This window comes from Lemur catta, chromosome 12, assembly GCF_020740605.2.
Source record: "Lemur catta isolate mLemCat1 chromosome 12, mLemCat1.pri, whole genome shotgun sequence".
NCBI lineage: Eukaryota > Metazoa > Chordata > Mammalia > Primates > Lemuridae > Lemur > Lemur catta.
In genome coordinates this window covers 62,658,469-62,677,155 of record NC_059139.1, presented here as the reverse complement: position 1 = coordinate 62,677,155, position 18,687 = coordinate 62,658,469, and the positions used below count along the sequence as shown (strand labels likewise).

Genomic DNA, 18,687 nt, shown 5'->3' with positions numbered 1-18,687 from the left:
TCATTGACGATGTACCTGTTCACCTAAGAGCTCTGATGGAGATATACAAGGTGATTAATGTTGTTTTCATGCCTGCTATACAGCATCCATTGTGTAACCCATGAATCAAGGAGTAATTTCAACTTTCACATCTTATTATTTAAGAAATACATTTTGTAAGGCTGTAGCTGCCCTAGATAGTGATTCCTGTGATGGGTCTGGGCAAAGTAAATTTAAATCCTTTTGGAAAGGATTCACCATTCTAGACGCCATTAAGAACATCCATGGTTCATGAGAGGAGGTCAAAATATCAAAATGAATAGGAGTTGAGAAGAAGTTGATTCCAACCCTTATGGATTACGTTGAGGGGTTCAAGACTTCATTGGAGGAAGTAACTGCAGATGTGGTATAAATAGCAAGAGAACTAGAATCAGAAGTTGATCCTGAAGATGTTACTGAATTGCTACAATCTCACAATAAAAATTGAGTGGATGAGGAATGCTTCTTAGGGATGAGCAAAGAAAGTGGTTTCTTGAGGTAGAATCTACTCCTGATGAAGATATTCAGAACATTGTTGAAATGATAGCAACAGATTTAGAATATTTAGTTGATATAGTAGCAGTAGGGTTTGAGAGGATTGGGTCCCAATTTTGAAAGAAGTTCTACTGTGGGTAAAATGCTATCAAATAGCATCACATGCTACAGAGAAGTCTTTTGTGAAAGGAAGTGTCCATTGATGCAGCAAACTTCGTTGTTGTCTTATTTGAAGAAATTGCCACAGCCACCCCAACCTTTGGCAACCACCACTGTGGTTAGTCAGTGGCCATCAACATGGAGGGAAGATCAGCAAAAAGATTATAACTCACTGAAGGCTCAGGTGATTGTTAGCATTTTTTAGCAATAAAGTATTTTTAAATTAAAATATGTATATTTTTAAAGACATAATGCTATTGCACACTTAATTAACTACAGTAGAGTGTAAACAAATTTTATATGCACTGGGAAACCATAAAAATTCATGTGACTAGTTTTATTGTGACATTTGCTTTATTGCTGTGATCTGAAACTGAACCTACAACATCTTTGAGGTATGTCTGTAGCTAGTGAGTGACAGAGCAAGGATTTGAACTGAAGTATGTGTCACTTCAGAGCCCATTCCTAGTCTATGCTGATGTCATTGGTCCTTATCAAGTAACTCATTATACTATCTTTTGATTATATTATGGGTCAAATCACATTCTCACAGGTGCATAAAAATGCACAAAGTAGCCAGGCATAGTGACTCATGCCTATAATCCCAGCACTGTGGGAGGCTGAGGCAGGAATATTGCTTGAGCCCAGGAGTTCAAGGCTGCAGTGAGCTATGATTGTGCCACTGCACTCCAGCTTGGGTGACAGAGAATGACCCTGTCTCAAAAGCAACAGCAACAAAAAATACCACAAAGCAACCATCTTTCAAAACAAAGGAAAATTTATATAATTTCATGTTATTCTTATATCCCAATATCTATAGGATGATTATATGCTCTAATGTTTGATTACATGATGCTGTCTGTGTAAATGGTACTATATAGGATGAAGGATGAGTCATATCTATTCTTAGAGTTTTTTGGCACTAGGTTGGCTTAGCTATTAAATGGCACATTTGCTACCAGGGTAAAAAGCCAATAGTAAGAAATTTTTAAATTTCTAATTTCCAGTCTTCAGAATGTTTTTGTTTTTAGTGACTTTCAAGGGAAAAAATGATCTTTTACCTTAGTAGGCGTATTATCTTGCTAGGGTGGCTATGTAACAAAGTACCACAAACTGTGTGGCTTAAACAACAGAAATTTATTGTCTCACAGTTCTGTAGGATAGAAGTCTGAGATCAAGGTGTTGGTTCCTTCTCATGACTATGAGGAAGAATCTTTCCATGCCTCTCTCCTAGCTTCTGGTGGTTTGCTGGCAATCTTTGGCATTCCTTGTCTTGTAGATTCATCACCTTGATCCCTGCCTTCATCTTCACATGGTGTTCTCTGTGTGTGCATGTCTGTCTCTGTGTCCAAAAGTCCTCATAGATAAGGACGCCAGTCATATTGGATTAGGGCCTGCACTAATGACTTCATCTTAACTTGATTATTTGCAAAGACCTTATTTCCAAATAGGGTCCCATTCACAGGAACTGAAGGTTAGAACTTCAACATCCTTTTGGGGGACACAATTTAACATATAACAGTAGGCAATTGTTCTGAGATAGTAGATTTAAAAACTCTTTAGTAGTGGTTATATACATAAGTGCAGTTTATCAAAACATTTGTATAATTTTATGTGCATATGTCAATAAATGAGTCATGCATAAGTATTTGTTTGGAATAAAACAGATTTGCACTAGTCTGTTCTTAATAGTAGGAAGAACAAACTGGAGAACTATTGAGGATAGTTTTCAATAAATTGAATATGATTGGATGTGAAAATATATGGAGCAAGTAATGCATGTATGAGAGCAGCGTCGAGGGTGGTGTGAGGAAGTTGGGATTCAGATTGGCATTCAGGACAAGAAGATGTTGCAGAAAGAACATAGGTTAAGGTCCTGATGTAGGAATAGGTATTTTACCTGTAGTTGGCTGTGGTGGTGAAGGAGGCTTTGGGGCCAATTATGTTGTCAAGGAATCCTGAGTCAGGCCCTTTAATTTTATTATGTAGAATTTTAGAATATATCAGTAACAAGAATAAAAACATGACCTGTAACCCCACTACTCAGCTAGTCATTATTAATATTTTGGCATCTTGAAATAATTCCTGTCAAATTTTCCTGCCATGTTTTTCTCATTGAGATTAATTACATCACATAAACAGTTTTCTAAAATAGAGTCTGTAGTGTTCTCTAATATATATATTTATATATCTAGATGTATAAGTATCTATATTTATACACAATTTTTATATATCTGGATTGGAGACCCATTGAGTAACAGACCTAATGGTCATTGGTGATGCGTTGGGTCACCCTAATTCCAAATACCATTAGGTCAAGCCAACTTCCTCTTATGTCATTTAGCCCTTTGCCTTTAGTCTTGTTCTTCCTCTCATATTTCATACTGCTGCCAAGATCTTTTTAATAATCACTCTCCCAGCTTAACTCCTTTAGTCAGGATAGAGGTCCAGCTTTTTAGCATATAAGGCATTTCTGTTATCTTTCTCATGCCTTTTTCTTCTCATTCTGCTACTTTCCAAAAGCTACTTGAAGTTCTCAGAATACCATGTACCCTTTTGGACCTCCGTAATCTTTTACCTCTTCCCCCCCTTTTTTTTTGCTTATTTTGTATGTTTTTTTTTTATTTCAGCTTATTATAGGGGTACAAAAGTTCAGGTTATATATATTGGCCATGTCCTGCCCATCCCTCCGAGTCAGAGCTTCAAGCGTGTCCATTCCCCAGACAGTGCGCATCGCACTCATCATGTAGGTATACCCCCATCCCCTCCCCCCACCCCCCATCACCTAAGTGCACATTTGGGAATAATACCAATTGGGTTTCGGACTGAGTTAGGGGGTGGGGGGAGGGGATGGGTGTATACCTACATGATGAGTGCGTTGAGCACTGTCTGGGGAATGGACATGCTTGAATGTTCTACCTCTCCCTTTTACCTAAGAATGTACTTTCTCTACTTGTTTCTCTGTCCAGCAGCTGCTCATTGTTTAGCACTCATCTCAAATGACATTTCCTCTCTGAAGCCTTCATTTTAAGCCAGTGTTTCCTTCCTTTTAGTATCTATGGCACTTTCTATAAAACTTGTTATAGAACTTATTATAGTGGCCAGTTTTCATCTTTATCTTTCTTACTTGCCTAAGTTATTTAAGTGTTCTGCTAGGCATTGCAGAAATTGCAAACCAAAATGAAGAGGAACTTTAGGAGTTCGTAGCCAAGTGGAGGATTCTCAATTTTGGTGCATTGGTGGGGGATGGTGGTGAGGACTATAATGAAAAGTTGTTAAGGAGAATATACTTGAATGATCCATTAAAACAGAATTGTGACTGGAAATGTTTGTATAGTGTGTTAAAGTTAATGAAGTTTATTTGTTCACAGGTGGCCTGATCAGAGGTTGTAGCGGATGTTCTCAATATTTCCATTGGAGTTTCCTTATCTCTGCCTACAAGAGGAGTCCCAGAGCCTCATCCCTGTGGTAGCTACTATGCCTTGGTATGTGATGCTGTACTTTTCCACATTATCCTTCCTGTACTAGCAGAAGATCTGGATTAGAATTTAGCTATTTGTTTTTTGTAAAAAGACTATGGAGAACTGAAAGAGGAATATATATATCTATATTGCAATTTCTTTGAGATTACATAATATGCCTTGTTACTTTTATATCCATTCACAGAACCTTCAAATAGTGCCTTGCTCATCATAGGCACTTAGTATTGTGATTTTGTTTGACTTGTGTCTAGTTTTAACTGCTTCTTAATTGATTTTTAAAAGTTGTTAATCGAATTTCTTATTCCCTTAAATAATAAAGATGCATATGACATTAATTTTGCTTATAAACAATGTCTTCTGGTAATAATATTTAATCAGCTTCTCAACTCTTATGAAGGAGATTCAACTAGAAACTGATAGAATTCCATATCAAGAGTCAGTAGAACTATGTTATTATAAAAATCTCTATATTAACAAGAATGAACACTGTAGCTAGTAACTACAGTATTTTTTCTTCTTAAAAAGTAGAAGTATTTTTCAGAATTATGGGAAATGTCAAAGTAATTTTGGCTGTAGTCATACTGCAGTTAATGCTATTGAGAATATTGCTAACATTAACAAAAATATTCTGTAGTTTCTTCAGTTATTGCTACTGGTGATGAGGGATGTAAAATTGGCACACATTCATGTTTTGTACATTATCGTTATACACTTCTGATTTCACACGTCAGAAACAATCTTTGTGTTAGTCAAGATAGCTGAGAACATTTTCAGTTAGGGATAGAAGTCAGGATCTGATAATTTATATATTTATGCAAGTAATATATAGACTACAATAAATATATCAAAGTAAATACATATATAATTTTTAATGTAAGAATTATGCCATATTTATACATTTCTGTGACTTTTTTTTTTTTAGTTCACCACAATATGCTGGTTTGGGACCAAAGATATAGGTTTCATTTCTATATTGATCATTTTATTTTGTTATTTTCTGTGACCACTTATAAGACTCATCTTACAGATATAACCTATTCTTCTTCACTAGGGAGCTTTGCTAAGAGACTTGGTTAGATCAGCAAGCCCATCTACCCTATGGAAAAACAACTTGAGGCTCATCTCTATTGATGGTAAGTCTATCTCATCTTCATATATGGAAGATCATGCTAGTATTATTTTATGTTTGTAGTATTATCAAACAACAATTTGATTTAAACTTTGTTTTTATGAGACATTATTGGGATGTTGAACCATGATGTTTCATTACTTGAGCCTAAAGGATAGCATAGAAATCAACCTAACAGTTAAAAAAATGGAAGTAATAATTTGTTGTTTATGAATATACTTAGAAGTAGTTTGATTAACTCTTCTCTCCCATCTCCATTCTTATATCTGTATAACACATGCTGGCTAACTTATAATTCATGACTCTTATTTGAATGCTTATTGAGAAGAAAAGAATCACATACTGATCACATATGTTATATACTCATTTTTAAAATATATTACTGATATTGGGAAACTTCAGGATAACTGCAGTGTCAGTGAAAAGATTCTGTTTTCTTTTCAAATAGGTTATTTGGTCTATCAACTGGTGACCATTGTTAATGCTTTTCACAGGCTAACTATTCCAGAGATACAGTGGCTGATTTCTACATGTTTAATATTATTACAAGAGTCAATAGTGTATCTACATAGCAATCTGTAATTCAGGTCAATATCATTTAATGAATATTGAATAATCATAACTTGATTTTACTATACTAATTACATGTGTGATTTGACCCAATCTTACCTAACCATGAAGTATGTGTATATACAAATATATGTGGGTGTGTATATATATATATATATATATATATATATATATATACACACACACACACACACACACACACACACACACAAGTATGTGTAAGTAACTCCGTACAGTTACTTATGTTGCTTTGGGCCCTCTTTATTCTAGTTACTTTCACTTTAGTTATCTCCATTGTCAGTTTGTCAAAGTAATTTTCTTTTACAGTATTGCTTTGCTAGTGTCCTGCCTTTTTTTTTTTTTTTGGTAATTGTTATTATCTTTTACTTTTTCGTCTTTTGCAGTATAAACAAATCTCAAGGTCAAATATTGGTAGGACTGATGCTCGCTGAAGTCAAAACTACTTTTGGGTATGAGGGAGAGGATCCTTATAGTACAAGTACATGGCATTATGTGATTATAACCAGCTTAACCATCTATACAAAGTGTTTTTGAAAGAGGCCATGAAGTAAAAAAAAAATAATAACATGGATGAAAGATTTGAAAAGATTTCTATTTGGAGAAAATGTTTCATTGTGCAATTTTATTTCCCTCCAAAAGGGCTTCAGTAATTCTGTACTAAGTGCTTTGTATATCTCTTTATATCTTCACAACAGTCATATGGGGTAGGAATAATTATCCCAGGTTTATAGACAAGGAAACTAAGACTCCAGGAGTTTAATTACATAAGGTCAGTGGCAGGCCCAGGATTCAAACTCTGGAGTACTGACCTCAGAGCTTCTGCTTAAAGCTTCTGCTTGTAAGTGCTGTGTTAAGCTGCATGAAGCTTTTATGTTTGCAACTGCAGACGGGGCTGCTTCACTCTTGAAACATAGTCTGGCTGGTTCAAAATGGTTTTGTACTACAAGACTTTTGACTGAGGTACACCAAAATGTATCTGGACAAAACATTTGCTTTTGTGACTTTATGTGGACATAATTTTTGACAGTTTGTCAGTATGTTAAGTATACTTATTGTTGTGTGTGTATACATATGCATATATCACATGTGTGAATTCTTTAAGTAGAATCTTAGTAGTGCTTCCTTGGAAAACTTGTGTGCTGTATCTTGAGTGTCTGCTCCACTCTTCAGGTAGTACAATTGCTGTTTAATTCATAAGTTTGCTAAAAGGTGAGACCTTGATTCGCTTATCTATATATAAATATAAAACAGGTAGGCTAAAATGGTGGTATTAATTTTCTAACAGATACATAATGAAATGTGAAATGTTAATTTGACCATTGTTAAGGAAAACCAAATGCATAAATTGTTTAGACTGTATGGAAACCTGTGATCCTGTGATTTTTTTTTTATACAGACACTAAACCAGATCCAGGACTGATTTTTATACTTAAAAATTTTCAATGGTTTTATAGTTTATCAAATATAGATATTGTTCTTTTTACTATACATACAAGGTGTTCTGTTATTAGGCCATTGAGAATTGCTTCAGGCTTCCTCTGGCAGCCTTTTCCCTTACCACCCAACATCATATATACTCCTTACATGTTAAACCCCAGTTAAACTGAATAGCTTGTAGTCACCCTACCATGATAAGCGATTTTGCACTTTTGTCTTCATCCATATTTTTCTTCCTATCTTTATAGTCATTCCTATTTGCTCCCCTGATAAGTACCAACTTTTATTCAAGATTCAGCATTGTTAACTCTTTGACTACTGACTTCTGTCACTGAGCCTTCTAAAACCTATATTTTATTACACTAATTTATTTATGTCTCCTTACTAGACTATAGCTTTCTTCAGAGCAAGTACAAAGGCTTTATGTCTAATTCATTTTTGTGTCTCCAGTTTTTTGCACAATACCTGGCACACAGTAGGTGTTTAATGAGCATTTGTTGAATGAATGAATGGTTAGTGGCAATAGGAAAGAAAAGATGATCCTGGCAGCTGGTGTGATAACAGTGATAACATGAATTCCAAAGTGGAATGCTGCTGTGCTTTTCAGGGAACATTCAATGTGGAAAACAGTATCTTTCCTAAGGTCTCACCATAATCATACTAGTTTCTTGGAGTTAATGTATTGTGTATGTCTGGAATTTTGTTATCTTGAAAAACCAAACATTTGTTATGGAAATTTACCCACAAAACATAGATAGCTGATTTTTTTCATAAATATTAGATTTGAATAATGTGTATAATAGATCTTAAGAACTCTATTGCTTTCCTTAAGGAGATCCATATGTGCTCTGGTGTTATAATCAGTCTAAAGTTGGAAAAGGATCCTTCTGCCTGAAAATTATGAAAAGTAAATCAAAGGAGGTATGCGTTTGTTATCATATTTAAAGTTTCATTTATTTTAAAACAGTGTACTTCTTATGTTATGCAGTCCTGATTAAAATGCTTATAATGGCCAGAATTATCAGAATGACAAAATTCTTACATGGTTCAATAGTTTACATTTTGAAAAACACTCATTTATCATATTACCCCTTTACTAATATGCCAGGCTTTAAGTTGATTTTATATTTTATCTATTTATAATTTGATAAGATTATATTAATTAGAAGTTAAATATCCTTTGACTATCAGATTATATCATACTTTTAGCTGAGGAAATACTATGCAGTGAAGATATTAAAAGGAAGCTTAAAGTTTCTGATATTAACTAGATTCTATTAAATGACTTTATGTGTTTTAGAATATATAGAAACTACTTAAGAAAATGTACTGAATTAGAATGAGTTATGCTGAAATAGCGTAGTCACTAAATAATTTAACTAAAATGGGGAGAGTGTTGAGGGGATTAGAAGGAATGAAATTTTCCTTGCTCAAGGTAAAAACACTAAGACCTTTAATTTTGTAGGAAGACATTATATACTCTGGGCATTCAACTTGTATGTCCGTTAGCCTATTTAATAGTTGAAAACTTCTAAGTAAATATGTGTGATTTAATTTGCGTTGCTGAGAAGCAACGATCAAAAATGGCAATAGAAGTCACATAATGAAATAAGAATACTAAAAAAATCCAAAGATTTTACTGTGGCCCATTATTCATTCAATTTCTGGCAGGCTTCATGATTACAAATCACTTGATTGACTAACTAGGCATTTTTAAAGTGAATTATGAATCAGGTTCATTTTTCCTGGTTGATAGTTGACACATGCTGTAACTCTTCCACTTTGTGATATATCAAATTCTTGTAACAGTAATAAGAGATATAATCAGCTCTTTATTTCAGGAAAACTGAATTGCTTTTTCAAAAAATGAAATGCAGTTGCTAACATTTTAACAACACAATGTAATTCCTGCCTTTGGATTTCAGGGTGGAATCCACAGTGATGACGTTATTTTTCAGATTAAAAAAATCTTTAGAATGATTTTCCAACAGGCATAAAACTCCTATTGATATCAGTTCTATAGACTGCTTGGGCAGTTGCCTGAGCCTAGGTTGTAAAAACAATTGTATTTTCTTTTCTTATTTAAAAAATGCATGATGGAGGAATTGTGCATTTTTAAAACATTTTCCCTTGAAGGAAATATAGTTTTCCCTAAATGCCTAATTCGTAATGAGGCCATGATGTTGCAAACTTAAAAATGTGGAGCATTCTAATGGTTATGAATAGGGAGGGTCTCTTTTTGAGTAGGGAAAAGGGTAGGTAGTGACCTGAATCTTGAGTCTTTCTGTTGGCAAAACTGAATCAAGGGCGTGAACTCTGCTTTTAAATGTGTGCTCTTCTCTTTTGACTTAATAAGAATTCTACATGCATAACTATACTGGCAACTGAGTGGCAGAAAATTCCTTTAGGGCAACTGTATTTTATTTAATCCCTTCCACCCAAGCAACTGAACATAAAATGGGTGCTCTTTAATGTGATTGATATATTAAGCAGTTGAGAATACTGCACAAATTCACTTGTTGTCTTAGTAAAAGTGAAATCTCTTCGTTGAGAATTCTCATGCATGGGGATATAGGACCTAAATAACAGTGTCATTATGAGATCCTCTTACCAATAAAAAAATGTATATGGGAAAGTAATACTCTGTTCCTTATGAAGGCAAAATCATCAAAGTTAATGGAAGCTTTGAGGGTGTAAGGACCACAGGATTTTACTGCCTTCCTTCTCCCCTATGTAAGAGCAGAGTGATCATTAATAGTATCTCAGAGTGCTAGTGCATTACCCCTTACTTTCTTTATTTTCCTTTATGAATAAGATTTATGGATATTAGAACTGAAAATTATTTTATTCCTATTTCATCATCTTTAAGAAGATATGGGCCGGGCGCGGTGGCTTACGCCTGTAATCCTAGCACTCTGGGAGGCCGAGGCGGGCGGATTGTTTGAGCTCAGGAGTTCGAGACCAGCCTGAGCAAGAGAGAGACCCCATCTCTACTAAAAATAGAAAAGAAATTATACGGACAGCTAAAAACATATATATATATATAAAATTAGTTGGGCATGGTGGTACATGCCTGTAGTCCCAGCTACTTGGAAGGCTGAGGCAGGAGGATTGCTCGAGCCCAGGAGTTTGAGGTTGCTGTGAGCTATGCTGACGCCACGGCACTCACTCTAGCCCCGGCAACAGAGTGAGACTTTGTCTCAAAAAAAAAAAAAGAAGATATGCTTTATACAATATTCTTCTGAATAATATTTTACTGTATAATTTATATGAACATGAGAGTAGTAATGTATGATTATACATAATTGTATAAACATGATGATACATGTTTCAATTCTTAGTGTTTTGTTCTCTTTAAAATTGTCTACAGTTCTCCAATTTATGCTTTGGCCACCTTGAAATTTAATTTTTAATCCCATAACAACTTTGTGCTTCGTAGTTAAAATTGTGCTTAGTAGTTAAAATTGCTATTAAACATCTTTTATAAGATTAAAATTTTATTCATGATTGGGCAATGAATTATGTATATTCAGTTATTATATTCATTTAAAAATTATGATTAAAATATTAATCCTTCAAAGATGTTTTTAACAATATAAGCTACCCTGGTAGAACTGGAATTAAGGAATTAGAAAGGGAAGGACAAAGTGTCAGTTTATTAGTTTTAGAAAAAAAACTTTAAATCTTTTATAAGTTTGGTAGGTTTTGTGAGAGGACCATAAACTTAACTGGAAGCATAAAGTGCTGCCATTTCCCACTCTGGCTCTGTGCTTTTTACCTCTTGACATAGCTGTACATTTGGAATCTAGAGGTAGTATTATACTTCTTCAGGCATATTGAAGTAAGCAGTATATGGTAAAATGGGCTTTGACCATAAGACTAGGAATAGAATATGACTAGAGGAAAAGAGGAGATAAAAATATTTTTTTAGGCCACAGAGATTGACTGAATTATTTTGGTCATTTATTTATTGATTAGATAGATTGCTGGATTGTCTCTACTTTGTGATGTACAACATGATGCTTAATTGCTTCCATTGAACAATTTAGTATTAGGACAGTTACTGAGAGGAGGATTGAAGAATCTAAAGATTATGGGAAAACTGAAGGAAAATATTCAAGAAGGAATTTCTGGTATTTGCTTTTCTAAGTAAGTGTGTAAAGGAGTAAGGATGTCTGATATAAATAAAATCTGCCAAAGACTTGTATTCCACCATTTATACTTTAATTCTTGACAATTATTCTCCCTCTCTTTTTCTCACTACATGTACAAGAGACTAAAATTTGTGTTTTTGTAACATGGTTCAAGTGTCTCATATTAGTATATAAACATATATTGTATTTCTCAATATTAGCATTACATTGGCGTTCCTATTCTAGTTTTGTATGTTAAAACCAGCATTTTCTATTTTGGTAATATACAGTGGATTTTAAATAGTATCTGGTACAGTAACATTTATGGCCCTTTTGAATATTTTTGGTTAAATCTTTCCTTGGCCTGGATTTTATTATAATAGCTTTTTATTTCTCTTGTTTAGGCATATGTTAAAGTTTGGAACTACAGATTAATAGATATGGAGTATACAATTATGGTATCTTTTTATTACATTGACACCAATATGGCATAAGTGCATTCTTTATGATTTTAGGCCTTTTTGCTGTTGACATCATAGATACATTTAAAATAATTCTTCCAAAACCACCTTTTAATTGAATTCAGTGATATTTGGTTTTGATTCTTTGAAATCTATATATTATTATGCAGAGAGATTCAAGGGACATGGATGTTAATGGTGATAGATGCTGGTTGGAATCAGTAATTTGGAATTGATGTCAAAGAAGTACATAAAGAAGGTATTTTGTTTTAGTTAAAACTAATGGTCTACAGCACCATATAATGGCATTTAGTATGTTCTACTTTTGATGTCTACTTAGTAGTATAAAGCCTCAGATAACATCATTCACCTTGTTGGTATATCAGTGTTTTCCAGAGAAACAGAACCAATAAAATACATATATATGCATATGCATATACATACATACACACACGCACACACATATATGATTTATTTTAAGAAATTGGCTCACACAATTGTGGGGACTGGCAAGTCTGAAATCTGTAGGGCAGGCTGGCAGGCTGGAAACTTAGGCAGCAGGTGATGCTACAGTCTTGAGGCAGAATTTCTTCTTGTCCAGGACCCTCAATTTTGTTCTTAAGGCCTTCAACTCATAGCATAAGGCTCACCCACATTATTGAAGTTAATTTCCTTTACCTAAAGTCAACTGATTGTAGATGTTAACATCTACAAAATACCTTTAGAGCAACATATAGATTAGTATTTGATTAAATAAGTGGGTTCTATAGCATAGCCAAATTGATTCATAAAATTAACCATCATAGTTGGTCATTTTTTTTGCCTCAATATTTATGCTACAGTCACAGAAATGCCAAAGCTCAGACTACCAAATTGTCACCAAAGAACATATTAGGCAACTTCCCTGAAATTGAAACTATCAGTTCCAGAGAGAATAGCTAGTATTCATTTGTTCATGAACAGATATTTATTGAGTACTCTGTATGTGCCAGTACTGGAAAAGAATAGTATGCAAAACCACTTGTTGACTCTGCTCTCCTATAGTTTACCAGTTATTGTCGATGCCTAGGAAAGAGGCAAAATGTGGTTGTTAACCAAAAGACAAACCCATTTGGTGAAAACCCTATTTCCCTCTGACTTGCTTTATGTAACTTTTTATTACATAAATCTTATGATAATCTCAGTGTTTAAAATTGTCAACTTTCTGTTTAAATAATTTATATTTTTTTGATATTGTTCTTCAGAGATTTCTGAGAACAGCTTTGGAAAATTTTATATTTGAGTTCATTGAATTCTTAAAGCACCATGCCCTTTAATCTATAAGTAGAAATTCCTCTCTTTCTGTATCAGTTTACATTGCTCTTATGTTTATTGATCAGTCCATGTGCCATAGTAATAATAAAAGTTCTTTTAAAATTGAGAGCTTATTATATATTAGGTAACTTACAAACCTTTTTTGTAATTCCTTTAATTGTAGTTCCATTTTGGAAATAGGAAACTGAAGTTTGGAGAGGTTAAGTAACTCTTTACGTGATTTATTTTATTTTATTTATTTATTTATTTATTTTTGATACAGGATCTCACTCTGCCACCCAGGCTAGAGTGCAATGGTGTCATCATAGCTCACTGCAACCTGAAACTCCTGGGCTCAAGCAATCCTCCTGCCTCAGCCTCCCAAGTAGCTGGGACTATAAGTGCATGCCACCACACCTGGCTAATTTTTCTACTTTTTGTAGAGATGGGATCTTGCTCTTACCCAGGCTGGTCTCAAACTCCTGGCCTCAAGCAATCCTCCCACCTTGGCCTTCCAGAGTGCTAGGATTATAGGTGTGAGCTACCAAGCCTGGCCTATTTCATTTTTTTAAGAGATGGGGTCTTGTTATGTTACTCAGGCTGGCCTTGAACTCTTGACCTAATGTAATCCTCCCACCTCAGCCTCCTGAGTAGCTGGGACTACAGGCACGCACCACCATGCCCAGCAGGTTTAAGTAACTTGCCCATGGTTACACAACCACTAAACAACTCAATTCTGTCTGAATCTGAAGCCCATGTTTTTTTCTGACCCCACTCAGCTTGTCTTCATATAAAACTTCTTGGCTAGGCTACTGAATCTCTTGTGGCAGCCTCTTGTCTGTGAGGAGACAGAGACTCCTAGACTTATGTGGATAAAATTTCCTGTGCTCTCCTTTGGTGACTGTAAGTCAGCTTACTTGACTGACTTTGTCTCCCAAGTAGTATGAGAATTCTTTTGTAAATTAAGCGGGTAGAATGAAATGTTTAACAACTCAGGTTAAAGCAAAATTAATGAGATTAAAAACAAAAGGAAAAGGAGGTTAAGTAGGTGCTAGGAATAGTAGATCCAGGTTTGGGCCAAAAAATGACTAAACTTTAAAGAAACAAGTAGGGGTAAAAGTGTGAGAGAGGGAGGAGAGATGGAGTAATTTATCTAAGGGACAAAAGTGTGGATTTATCCCCACCCACTGCCTTTTATTCTCTTATAGAACTTTGGCATACATTAAAATGAATTTGGCCTTAGTGATAACAGATGTGTCTATTTTGTGACTATTCCAAAATATTAAGTCATTTTCTGGTACAGAAACACAAATAGCTGGGAATAGTTACAGAGATATTTTCTGCTCATCAAATAACGATGTACTCCTCAACATTTTCTAGCCACTTTGTAGTTGGTGACCAGGGGAGGGAGGAGTCATATCACTAATTTTTGTGAATGGACTGTGACTTCTGGCCAAAGCATTTAAGAGCCAGTGAATGACCCTCTGGTTTCTCTCTTCTGCCTACCGCAGAGACTAAGGAGGCCATCTGTATCATATGGTACAGCCACAAAATAGCAGAACCTCTATCAGCTTTGGTTCTTGAGTGACTATGAAGTAGAGACTCTCACTGATGAATTTTGTGTATGTAGCATAAGTGAGAAATAAGCTTTTGTTATGTTTAGCTGTGGAGATTCTGGAGAGATTTGTTGTTGCATCATTGTACAACCTATCTTAACTCTACAGGGACTTAAATGTTCCTTCCTATCTCCCTCCCAATCTGGTGTTCCTCTTTCCCCCTGGCCCTGCCAAACTAAGACAACACTATTTTCTATCTCTCTATATTTTCCTTTTCTTGGAATTTCATATAAATCAAATCATACAGTATGTGGTGTCTGTTGTTGGATTTTTTTCACTTACCATAATATTTTTGAGGTTCATCTATGTTGGAGCATATATTAATAATTTGTCCCTTTTTATTAATGAATTGTATTCACCATATGAATACTTGAAATTTGTTATTTTCCCAAAGGATCTGACAAACATTTCCTGTATTGCTTGACACATAATCTTTTACATGTATCTCTCTGTAAGAAAACATACCACAATTTCATATACTTATATTTTTATAAAATATTTCTTAGGTCCTGTAAGTACTTAGCTGTTCCTTGCAAAAATCTAATGACCACTCAATTGTGGCCATTATATCAATTATTATACAAATATTTGCTTCACTAATGTCAGACTGTGTGCCTCTCTGTATACACTTTTAACAAACTCTTCTGAAGAACAGTATACATCACAATAAATTCTCAATGCTAAATCTTAGTTTTTGAAGACATTTTAAACAACAATTTACTACGGACAGTGCACATAGTCAGCTGAAGAGAGGACAATATGAATAGCACAAATGCATTGTGACTGTTGCCTGGCCAACAGAAATTATAAGAAACCACCAATTTTGAGATGCTTCATGATTTCAGAGATGTTTAAAAAGTTTTTAAGTACCATTGATAAAATATGAGATTGATTCTTCCCATATTCTTTCTTCTCTCCTTCTGGAACTCAGAGTAAATGTGTATTAGATTTTCTCACCCTTGCCTGCATGCTAGTTTCTAGGCTGCCCTCTGTCTGACTAGTTTCTTCTGATCTACCCCCCATTTCACTAAGTCTTTCTTTTCCCAGGTCTTATCTGCTGCTAAAGCATTATATTGAGTTTTCCATTTCAGTTATTGTGTTTTTTATTTCCAGAAATTTCGTTTGACTTTTTTTCAGACTGCTTTTCCATTTTTTATAGTTTTCTACTCCTGAAGATATTTTCAATCATACCATTTATTTTTTTAAAATATAGTAAACATAGTTTTATAATTTGTATCTGGTAATTTTAACATCCAGAGTCTTAATAGATCTCTTTCAGTTGTCCTGTGTTTATGCAGGTTTTTGTCCATGGTGCTTTGTTTCCTTGTATCCTTGGTTATCTTTCTCATTGCTGTTGCAAAATTATTTAGAGAGTCCTGAAGGCTTAGAATGAAGATGCCTTTTTTTAGGAAGAATTTGTATTTGCTTTTACCAAGTATCCTAGAGTCATTTCAACCAAAATCATAGCTTGAAGGTTCCTGGTCAATCAAGGTGATGAGAACCTGGTCAACAAGTCCCCATGAGGGTCAGCCTGTGGCCAAAGATTTTTAGGACAGAGGCTTCCCTCCCTTCCCCTTTTCATTCCTTCTTTATTCTTATTGTCAAAGTAACCTTCACTGATATCCTAGGGGTGGGGTGGGGAATGACGAAAGGACAGGTTTCGTTCTAGGTATAGCCCTTTGAAATTGAACTTAGTGTGGAGAGATATCCCATCTAACATGGGGCCCTGAGCCTTGACTTCTAAACCCATTGCCTTCTGTGTTTCAGAATTGAAGCTTAAATTGGCAAATGTTCTTAAGGCAAATTGGCCTAGGTGTTTGATGTTCTGCTTACCAGAGAGATAAACACTGTTTTTTGATTTTGTTTTGTTTTTGTTTTTTGAGATGGGGTCTCACTCTGTCACTAGAGCTGGAGTGCAGTGGCCTAGTCAGAGCTCACTGCCTCAAACTCCTGGGCTCAAATGAACCTCCTGCCTCAGCCTCCTGAGTAGCGAGGACTACAGGCACACATCACCACACCTTGCTAGTTTTTAAATATTTTTGTAGAGACAGCATCTTGCTATGTTGCCCAGGCTGGTCTCAGACTCCTGGCCTCAAGCAATCCTCCCACCTGAGACTCTGATGTGCTGGGATTATAGGCATGAACCACTCACTGCACCTGACCAACACTGGGTTTTTCACTTCATGCAACATTTGGCCTGACAGTTTACCATTATTTTATCAGCTTTAGTGCTTAAGTGATTGCATTAAAAACACCTACCTTTTCAGTTTGTAGCTGGAGGGATGGCCTGAACTAGTAGTTCTCAACTGAGAGTGATATTTTTCCCTCTAGGGGACATTTGGCAATGTTTGGAGATATTTTTGGTTGTTAGAACTGGGGTTGGGGAGCTACTGGCATCTAGTGGGTAGAGATCAACAATGCTGTTAAATATCCTATAATGCACAGGCCAGCCCCCCACAACAAAGAATTACCAAGCCTCAAATATCAATAATGCCACGGTCTGAATAACCTAGCCTTTCATTATTGAAAATAGAGATTTAAGAAGATAGCTTATAATTTCTAAATTTGGAGGTCTTCATAAATTGTAATACTTTTACAAATTTTATTTCATGAGTAATTTATTTCAATTTTCATATTCCAACTACAGAAAATTTTCTTTCTTTCCTTTTATTTTTTGACACATGGTCTCCCTCTCTCTTGCCCCGGCTAGAGTGCAGTGGTGTCATCATAATTCACTGCAACCTCCAACTCCTGGGCTCATACAATCCTCCTGCCTCAGCTTCCCTAGTAGCTGGGCCTATAGGTGCATATCAACATACCTGGATGATTTTCCTAGTTTTTTTAGAGACAGGGTCTTACTCTTGCTCAGGCTTTTCTCAAACTCCTGAGCTCAAGCAATACTCCTGCTTTGGCCTCCCAAAGGGCTAGTATTATAGGCATGAGCCACTGTCGCTGGCTAGAAAATTTTCTAAACCAGTTTTTATTTTCTACAAATATTACTATAAAGGTTACATTTTTCATGTAATATGTTTTATACTGGTCTTGTTGGCAGGGTCAGGACTAGCAGGACTAGGGTGAGGTGTGTGAGGCACTCACCTCAAGTGCAAAATCCACAAGGAACAAAATGTCAAAATTTTAAATAAAGACAGAATCACTAGTAGTGCTTTACCATATTGGAATCTAAGGCAAAAAGAAAAATCAGTAATACTAACTATTTAAAATTTTGATATTTTGTTCATCATAGCTCTTTTGAATTAATTTTGGTTGTTTAAAACATTGCATTAAAATATTATTTACTATGATTGCTGAGTCTTTTGGAACCCCCTTAAATTTGCACCAAGGTGAGTGTCTTGCTCTCCTTATTTTAGTCCTGGCCTTGCTTGTTGGTGAGTCATATGGCTAGTTAGCTCACACAGGAAGAAGAGGCTGAGGCTGACACTAGATTTTATTTCTAGGGCAGGACAGATGCTAAGTTGCTGTCCCAGTATAGAGGTAGTGGTAGTGGGAGGTTTGAGGGACAATGGTGTCTACATTCAAATTTTCAATTATCTCTAATTATGCTTTGAGTAAAAACTCTTGTTCAGGGGATCCAAGGTAAAGTTGCAAGGGCCTCATAGGTGTATCAAACATAGCAGCAAGAAACTGAGTTGGTGATTCCAATTAATGAGAGCAGGCATATAGGAAGAAGTCAATTGATGTCTTTAGGGAGGAGGCATGCCCTCCAGGTTTGAGACTATAGCTGTCAGCATTAGGGGTATGGTTTCTACTGAGGGAGACTGAAAGATCATGGCTTAGCATGCCTTTGTTGCCCTGGCTAGAGTGTGTGATGTCATCATAGCTTACTGCAACCTCAACTTCCTCAGCCTCCTGAGT

General features: G+C 35.4%; 1 long non-coding RNA gene across 1 annotated transcript in view; it reads left to right on the top strand.

The window, feature by feature from the left end:
* Window positions 1-13,782, top strand: part of LOC123648055 — a 35,032-nt gene extending 21,250 nt beyond the window's left edge. The window contains exons 2-4 of the long non-coding RNA XR_006738467.1: window positions 4,044-4,157; window positions 5,206-5,287; window positions 13,772-13,782. This is a non-coding gene — a long non-coding RNA (uncharacterized LOC123648055). The remainder of the gene's footprint in view (window positions 1-4,043; window positions 4,158-5,205; window positions 5,288-13,771) is intronic.
* The last annotated feature ends 4,905 nt before the right edge of the window (window positions 13,783-18,687 follow it).